The sequence below is a fragment of the Triticum dicoccoides genome, chromosome 4B, assembly GCF_002162155.2.
Source record: "Triticum dicoccoides isolate Atlit2015 ecotype Zavitan chromosome 4B, WEW_v2.0, whole genome shotgun sequence".
NCBI lineage: Eukaryota > Viridiplantae > Streptophyta > Magnoliopsida > Poales > Poaceae > Triticum > Triticum dicoccoides.
Window position 1 is genome coordinate 553,195,186 of NC_041387.1, and position 10,192 is coordinate 553,205,377.

The following is a 10,192-nucleotide window of genomic DNA, read 5'->3' on the forward strand; positions in this document are numbered from 1 at the left end:
GGATCCTCTCTTTTATCGATCGATCCACCGCTACTCTGACAGTTCCATGGCTGACGCACGTCGGGCTCGCGCTGAGCGCCGGACCGCGGTTGCTCAGACAGCTCCGATGGGCGCCAGCGGGCGTAGAGTACCAGTTTCCTCTTTCGTGCAAAGGAGGCAAGTGGCAGGCGCAGAGTCCCGAGGAATCTTCCAAAGGTTTCCATTCTGGTGCAACAAGACCAAGACCGCCGGGACAGTAGGACGAAGGTCATTGCCGAGCCCACCGCAGCGTCATGACCAGAGGCTTTTTCGCAGGTGAAGACCACTTTAGTCAGGATAGGATGTACTTCTTGTCCCTCTTCAAATCTGGCCTTTGTGGGATCCCTTCCCGCCAACATTTGGGATGAGGACCAAGGCCACTATAAATAGGACTTAGACACCAACATAGCAGGGGGTCGGAGGTGGAAGCGAGAGAGAAAGAGGAGAACAATGGGATCCATTCTGACCCGACCACCTCGCCAGCTCTCTTGAGCTCAAGAACACCTCACCTCCTAAGGCCAGTTCATCCACTGTACTAGTTCATCCCCAGCCCCTCGAGGCAATCCACCAAAACGCTGGAGTAGGGTATTACACCGCAAGGTGGCCGAACCAGGATAAACTACTGTGTATCTCTGTCCTCTTGAGCTCGACGCGCTAGGCTTGGAAGATTTTGAGTAGGCAGGCTAGGTAGGTTGAGATCTCCGCACGCACCCCTGAGTTTGAACCTATCAAGGGTTTGTGGAACCCGAAATCCGACAGAGTTCCAAGCATTCTTTACTAGTCTTTGCTATGGTGAGAATAGGGGAGTGACGCAAGGTAGAATAAAGAGCATTCATTTTCCCGCTATTCAGTACTTTGCATTATTTAATGGAAAATGTATAGTAGGCAGACAAGATTGTAGTACACTTTGTGCTCCATACTTGAGCCTCATACGCACCATTCTCATCGGTGACTGGAGTTATCATATTGGGGCGACTGTTGCACGCAGGTTGCAACACAACGCTAATAGTAGTTATTTCTATGGTGGAATTTCTGCCACACTTTTAGCAAGAGAACCGGGTGTTTCACCCTTGCCATATGACCCTATTTTACTCACGCAGTATTTAGACTTTGATGCTATGAAACGTCCTAAGATCCTTAAGGGTAAACCTGCTAATTTCACCTACAAATTGTTGTTTAATCAAGAATCCATTGTATACACATATTTGTCTGCACCTGCTCTCTTTGATTATCACAGCAAGGGAAGATATTTCGTTCTTGAGAGCGAGGCCCGAGCTCACAACGCGACAATTGTGGCTTCACGGCAGGCCGAGGCATCCGCAGCGAGAGCCTTCATGAGCTACCACCCCGACTACTATCCAGGCTACTGACCGATTACCAAGTTAGGACAAAAGCCTAAGCTTGGGGGAGTACATATTCCCACCGACATTACATTCATGTTCACATATTTCATTCCAGTTGTCAGTGTCCACACTTTTTCATTGTATTATCCATGTTAAATTTATTTTCTAGATTTCTTCTTATGTGTTTGAAAAACCTTGAGAAAATAGAAAAATATTCCCTGCTTCTTTTTTATTTTCTTTCTAGAGTAGTTGGCTATAGAACTAAAAAGAAAACCCAAAAAGATTTCCTTGTTCTTCTTTTGCCTATTGGGATCTTTCCCATGTAACTAGTTTTTTCTCGTTTTTGCTTTCCCTTTCATTTGCTTGTTCAAGAAAATAAAAAACTCCAAACATATTTCAGTGTGTTTCTCTGAATTTCTTTTATTTTTATTGAGTCGTACCAAGGAGAAGACCACGATGAAAATGTTGAGTGGCTCTCATATGCATAATTGTTGATCTAACAAAGAGCCCATTTTACCTTGTCTTCTCCTATTGAATAAAATGTTTGCAGATTCTAGCTTAGTCCACAACACTCTTGCACTATTATTATTTTCTTATCGTTCGGTCGTGCAAGTGAAAGGCAATAATGATGACATTCGATGAACTGGTTGTGGCAGAGAGAAACGGGTATGAACTCGACTTGTTCTATTTTTGTAAATATGTTTAACCTAGTATCCATGTTTCAGCCCATTATGATTAAACGTGTTTGCAATGACAATTAGAGATTATAGTTTCTCATGCCATGCATAAGTAGCTAGGAGTGGATAATGATTTATCTTGGATATCAACATTGCATTAAAATGATTGTGATGTAGTATGATGATATGGTATCCTCCTCTGAATGTTCGAGTGGCTTGACTTGGCACATGTTCCTGTATGTAGTTGAATCAAAACCAACATAGCCTCTATGTTATTTATGTTCATGGTGTTCATATCCTACCCATGCTAGTGTCCAGTGTTACTTACGCATAATGCATGTTCATGACCATTGTTGCTCTCTAGCTGGCCGCTTCTCAACCTATTTGCTAGCCTTCGCCTGTACTTAGTGGGAATTCTGCTTGTACATCAAAAACCTTGAAACCAAGTTATTCCAGATGAGTCCACCATACCTACCTATATGCGGTATTACCCTGCCGTCCTAAGTAAATTTGCATGTGCCATCTCTAAAAAATTCAAATAAATATCCTTTTTGTGTGCCTGGATCATTCACAGAACACCAGGAGATAGTCAGTATCTTCCATGCTAAGCGGGTTATTCTCAGGTTGAGTGTTTATTCACTCGCCATTGCATGAGAAAAGGGAGGTAATAGGGATGCTCGGTCCCAAACTGCAAAGAGAAAAGAGCTTACAAATAATCAAACAAAAACTCCTACGGAGTCATAACCTTTACTTTATCGCTTGGGAACCGCCACTAGCGTGTTTAGCATGGAAGATATTGATAACTGTTGGTCGTGAAGTAAACAAGAAGGGTGCATGTCTCAAAATTTCATTTACCTGTATTTTAAAATTTGAGCTCTGGCACCTCTGCAAATCACTGCTTCCCTCTACGAAGGGACTATCTATTTACTTTTATGTTGTGTCATCACCTTCTAAAATAAGCGCCAAAACCTGAGAGCAATGCTGTCAAGCTGATGCATTGTGTGTAGGTAATGTTGGGTGCATCATGACTGGATCTTTTCTACCATGAATTACAATGTTTAGTCGCTGCTTGAACTTTGGAGGTGCTCTGCATTTATGTTTTGCATTCTCAGAAAGGGCTAGCGAGATACCACTATTGTCATATTATATCATGGTTGTTTTGATAATGTATTGCTACTTGAGATATCTTATTATTGCTCGCTAGCTGATTATGTATTGATACGAGTTAATATAATTTTTAAGAGTTATTGTCGACATGGTTAGTTGTAATATTGGTTGAAAACCTGGGTGCTGTTTAAGCTTATTTATGCAAACAAGAGCAAAAGAGTTCATAAAAGTTTTTCTTTTTCACTTTCAGTTTATCAACTGAATTGCTTGAGGACAAGCAAATGTTTAAGCTTGGGGAGCTGATACATCTCCAACGTATCTACTTCTCCTAACGCTCTTGCTCTTGTTTTGGACTCTAATTTGCATGATTTGAATGAAACCAACCCCGGACTGACGCTGTTTCCAGCAGAACTACCATGGTGTTGTTTTAGTGCAGAAATAAAAGTTCTTAGAATGGAACGAAACCCTATGAGGATTTTTTATATCAATAAAGAGAATTTCTAGAGCCAAGAACCACCAGAGGTGGGCACCTAGGTAGGCACAACCCACTAGGGCGCGCCCCCTCCAAGCGCGCCCAAGTGGGTTGTCCCCACCTGGTGGCCCCACAAACCCTAAAACCGACACTACAAAATCACATATTTCAAAAAAACGGGGAGAAAGAATTATCGCATTCCATGAGGCGGAGCCGTCGTCACCTCATGTTCTTCATTAGGAGGCCAGATCTGGAGCCCGTTTGGGGCTGCAAAGAGGGGGATCTTCGTTCTTCGTCATCACCAACCCTTCTCGGTTGCCAATTCCATGATGCTCCCCACCGGGAATGAGTAATTCCTTCGTAGGCTCACTGGTCGGTGAGTAGTTGGATGAGATTCATCATGTAATCGAGTTAGTTTTGTTAGGGCTTGATCCCTAGTATCAAATATGTTCTGAGATTGATGTTGCTATGACTTGTCACTTTGGGCCCGGGTGCCATGATTTCAGATCTGAACCGTTTATGTTATCACCATTATATCCATGTTCTAGATCTGATCTCACAAGTTATAGTCACCTAATATGTGTTATGATCCGGCAACCCCGGAGTGAGAATAGTCGGGACCACTCCCGGTGATGACCGTAGTTTGAGGAGTTCATGTATTCACCATGTGTTAATGCTTTGTTCCGGTTCTCTATTAACAGGAGGCCTTAATACCCCTTAGTTTCCAATAGGACCCCGCTTCCACGGGAGGGTAGGACAAAATATGTCATGCAAGTTCTTTCCATAAGCACGTATGACTATTTACCGAATACGTGCCTACATTATATTTATGAACTGGAGCTAGTGCCGTATCGCCCTAGGTTATGACTGTCACATGATGAATATCATCCAACAAATTACCGATCCAATGCCTACGAATTTATCTTATATTGTTCTTGCTAAGTTACTACTGCTATCGTTACTGTTGCACTTGCTACAAAATCACTGCTATCACCGTTACCGTTACTATTGCTACTACTACTATTATCAAAACTATCATACTACTTTGCTACCGATCACTTTGCTGCAGATAATTAATCTCCAGGTGTGGTTGAATTGGCAACTCAGCTGCTAATACATACAAATATTCTTTAGCTCCCCTTGCGTCGAATCTATAAATTTGGGTTGAATACTCTACCCTCGAAAACTGTTGCGATCCCCTATACTTGTGGGTTATCATAGCTCATGTATGCCTCCTTGGCCGCGTACATGATGTAAGCTTTGTCGAGTTTCTCCATCCAGGCCAAGTGCGAGGCATGCTTGTCCTTGTTGCAGGAATCCTTCATGTCTCTGTAGTAGGGGTTGCTGATGGCCTCGGCGAGGTGAACCAGTGAGTCCTTCTCATGCTCCTTGCTGCCCCAAATCTTGTATTGTCCATAGATGTCGACAAGATTCTAGCAGGCGATGCCGGAATTCTTGAGCACCTTTACATCCTTGGTGATGTCCACCATAGCAACCATGTAGTGGGGGCTGTTGACAAACCTGGCGAAACACTCGCAAGGCCTTGTGGCCATGCAGTAGTGGTAGACAAGGACGTGGTTGCGCACACACATCTAGGCGCCGGCGACCTTGGGAAGAGACCCGTCATGAGCGTGGGTGTACTCGAGGTCAAACCCGACCACATTGTACTTCTCCTTGGCAAGCAACAGCTCCATGATGTGGATGGAGTGCTCCACCCAAACCGAGTTGTTGGTGTACACCACCGAGAGATCTGTGAACCTTCTGTGGGTGTCCACCACGGCATGCATGGTGAACTATTGCTCGTCGTCGGCAGCCGCTCGGAGGGCCATTGGAGCCGCGCAGGATACCCTCTAAGAATTTGTCATGGTGGGTGTGCTTGTCGCAACGGTGGGGTGCGATTGAATGGTTGAAGAGACACAAGGGTTAAATGGTTGCTGTAATAAATGGGGGCCAGCCGGCCTCTAATCGCCAGGTCTTGTCACAGCGTTCATAGCAGAGGATTCTAGTGCACGCTTGACAACACCGCACCGCATATGTTTTGTTTGACCATGCATGGGCTCGAAGAGGCACCAAATGTATCATCGGTGAGCTTGTTCCCGCACTACCGCGTAGTTTACCGTGCAAGCTTCCTGCCCGGCTAGTTTGGCCACACGTCGGCTAGAAGAGGTACAAATCATGGGCGTTTATTGGCAAAAAGCTTTGTAAAAAGTTACGCGATGTGATGCTTGTCAAAAAATTTCACGCAGAGCTCATGTTCCGGCTCAGGAGCTACGGATGATTCCCATCACTTGGCCTTTTGCTACTTGAGGGCTTGATATGGTGGGACCCTTTAAACGTTCCCAGGACAAGAAGACCCACCTGTTGGTGGCAGTTGATAAATTCACCAAGTGGGTTGAAGCGGAGCCTGTTAGCAACTGTGATGCAGCTACGGTGGTTCAATTTCTCAAAAAGATTATTTTCCGTTTTGGCTACCCACACAGCATTATCACGGATAATGGTACTAACCTCTCCAAATGTGAGATGGAGGATTTCTGTCAGAGGGAGCACATCTGGCTTGACCTAGCATCTGTGGCGCACCATCAATCCAACGGTCAAGCAGAGCGTGCTAATCAAGAAATCTTAAAGGGTCTTAAACCCCGACTCATGATTCCCTTGAAGGGGACGCAGGGTTGTTGGGTGGAAGAATTACCTTCTGTGTTGTGGAGCATCAACACCACCCCCAATCGATCAACAGGATACACGCCTTTCTTTATGGTCTACGGGGCAGAGGCGGTTCTCCCATGTGATATACGTCATGATTCGCCCCGGGTTGCTAATTACGTTGAAGCGGATAACGACCAAGCCCGCCAAGAGGCACTGGATTTGCTAGATTAGAAGCGGGATATGGCTTTGGCACACTCGGCGGTTTATCAACAAGACCTGCGGCGTTATCACAGCCGCCGGGTTAGGACAAGAGCCTTTCAAGAAGGTGACTTGGTGCTCCGGCTTATCCAGGATCAGACCGGCATACACAAATTATCCTCGCCTTGGGAAGGACCCTTTGTGGTCAGCAAGAATCTGCACAACGGATCATACTACCTCATTGACGTTCGAGATGACTCACGCAAATCTGAGGAGGAGACCCGGCGGCCCTGGAACATAGCTCTCCTCCGGCCTTACTACACTTGAGCCACAGGCTCTTTTTTATGTACATATTTTGACAATGTATATATTATCATCAATAAATAAATCAGCATCCTTGTTTTAAAGCGGGGCCTCTGCTGTTTTTTCTCAAATATTCTTTGAGCTACATGGGGGTTTCAGCTGACAAAGCAGGGTACTACCCATTAAACCGGCTATCATGCCACAAAGCTTGGGAGCTTCACACCCAAAGGGCCAAAGAGAGTTTCGATGCTATGCACAACTCAAACATAGGCACCCAATGAGCACAGCTCATCACAAAGCTTGGGAGCTTCACACCCAAAGGGCCAAAGAGAGTTTCGATGCTATGCATAACTCAAACATAGGCACTTAATGAGCACAACTCATCACGTAACTTGGGGTCTCCTTGGTCCAATACCAAGAAGTCTGAATGGACCCTTGTAGCTGGGTATCGACCCACGGCTTGGAAGCCTAGTACATTTACCTAAAACCCCGGGTTAACCTGCCTTCATCAAGTAAGACACTCCTATCCAGGTCATCCTGGCACCTCCCTCCGAACGTTTGACAGTTACTCTCCTTGAGACCCTGCACTTGTCAAAGTTAAAACGGTGATTGGTTAGTTGGAGGTCCATCTTAAAAGGCTTTGTTAAATGGTTCAACTCAGTGGCCTGGCAGCCCACCAAAAGCCTCGCATTTGGGCCTGGCAGCCCCCCAAAAGCCTCGACTACACGGTTTCCATTTGAGTTTTTGCTGTATTTTATGTTAAACCGATTTTTCTTGGCTTGATCAGTCATCTTCTTCGCCCGGTATTCCTTAAACCGGTTTGGTTTGCAACTACACGTTAACAGACCTTCATTTTAAACCGGAGTTTCTTAACCCGGCTCGGCGTTGACTTCCTGTCAACAGCCCGGATCATCTGGCGTGAATCATCACCCGGTATGACTTAATCTACGACATCAGAAAATGATGGAGATACAAATAATTCAGATTTGGGTTGTTCACCCTTGTCACAATTCAAGTTGGCCAGCCAACTAACCAGGGATCTTATATTACCGGTATGTATAATTTCATATCTTTATGATTTGATTATCAATCCGGCCTATTTTGGGTATTATGACCCGTCCGGCGGTAAACCGCCAGGACCCTTTGTCTTTTTATGAATACAGGAATTGCATATTATGATGCTTGGAACAAAATTGACATTGATATGGTGGATCCATGCAAAATATCTCTTGCACGATGGCAGCAGATCATCATAAGTTTTTGCCATCCTATTACATGGCACTCCAAGGCCCAAAATATGGAATTATTCATGGATTGTTCATAATATATCAACTGCCTTGACGGATTAAGCTTCATCATCGGGTTGACGTGAGGTAGATGGGTCATCTGGCGTCGGTTCAGCCTCCTCCTCATCCAATGACTGGAAGTCATTGGTGGTCCAGTCAATCCGGGTCAAGGCCTGAAAGACAGCCTCTTCATTTATAAGCTCAGCCAGATCAACGTCATGAGCGTAAGTGTGCTTACGGATTGGTGGAATGAGGTTCTGCACTTCAGGAATCACAGCTTCAACCCGTTTGTTGTTTGCATCATACAAAGATCGGTGAACCATCAGGTTCGCCTCTTCTGCTAGTTGACTCGCTAAAGGACGCATCTCCCTTGTTATCCATTTGAGGGCGTCATTGTCAAATTCTTCGCCATTTTCTTGAGCACTGGGAAAGCCTTTGGATATATCAGCTGGATCAAGATCAGCTATCCATGCCTTGGCTTGAGTCAGCGCCAGCAAAGCGCCTGCCCGAGCAGCGGATCGCTTCAGCTCTTCTATTTGCGCTGGCGTCATTGAGAGACGATCCAGATCTCTGATAAGTGTTGGTGCCGCATTATCATATGAAGCTGCACATATAACCCGTTGAGCGCCGGTATATAGTTGTTCAATCAGTGTGTATGCCGCTTTAAGCTTCTTCCGCATGTCAGAACCTAGGTGCGCGATGCGACTCCCTATATCGATTCAGGAAATACAAGTTAAAACGATGAAATTTCAAAGGGATACACCTTTTGGCAACAATACTTACCAAATATAGCAGAGGTCATGGCATTGATTTGGCGCTTCAGTCCAGACAATTCTTCTGCCACCGGTTCAAAAGTCGCTTCAGCAGTCTCCGCCCGCTTCACCAGTCCGGCCTTCTCGGTGTCCCAGTTGGCCCGTTCAAACTTAAACCATTCTTTAAGCTGCTCCATGGTGGTCAAGGCGGTTTTCAGCTCCTCCTTGGCCTTGGTGGATTCTGTTTGTTGGGTTTCAAGATTTGCTCGAAGATCAGCCATTTGAGAGATTTGATTGATTTATTTCACTCTGGAACAATAAGAGAGCATGTTAATATCTTTTCAAAGTCCCGAGCATATAACCAGTTATACACTCGGCACTTGGGGGCTAATGTGGATCATTTTTTATGCGGGTATTTGAAGTCCCATGGATTAATACAAGTTTTAATCCTGACACTTGGGGGCTAATGTGTGTTTGATCAGACAAAGGAAATTTCACAAGTTACCGCATGAAGTATATGAAGTCCCGGTTTGACTTTTTCAAAGACAAACCAGCCCTTGGGGGCTACAATGCACTGAAGGTACAGAATAAGAAGCAATAATGTTTACCTCATAACGTTCCTTCATCAGATTTACTAAACCGGCTTCAAAGTCGCGGCTTGCATACAGCCGATTCAGAAAGCCGAAATGAAGATCTTGAGCAGTGAGATCGGTATAAGCAGACAAATCAGTCTTCCCTTTCCCCTTGTTCATGGCAGCAAATTCATCCTTAGCAGTGTGCTTTGATAGAGCAACCGGATTACCTGGGGCGTTATATGCAGTGCCTGTAATGACAACGTCATCATCCTTGGCCGGGCTGGAAGAATCAATATTCTGAACTGGACTTGGTATTTTTGTGGAAGGGCTTGGCGGTTTGATAATTGGACTTGGCGGGTCAACAATTGAGTCCCGTTGTTCCATTCCTGGGCTTGGCGGAGCAGGAGGATGTGAAGTGTCAGCTTCTGCAGTCGGTTCAACTTCTGGCGGGTTAGCATTACCATCTTGATTCGGCCAAGCAGAGCTGTCCATGGCAACTTCTGGGTGTTTGTCCTGATGCTTGGGCGTCTTTTCGGATCAACTTCAACAGTAGGGTCGCTGGTCTTGGCCTTCTTGCTTAATCGAGCTTTGGCGCTATAACATCAAAGGTTAGAGTATGGTAAACCGACAAATAAAGTTATAAATCAGGTAACACTTACCCAGCGACAACTTTGAGAGGAGGCAATTGGGTGGTTGATGTAATGCCCCGGATTCAATGCGCCAGGTATCTGCTAGTTATTCTCCGTTGTTGCCATGTCATTTGTTTGCGTGTTGCATTTTATCATGTCATCATCTGCATGTTTTTCAAAACTTGCATC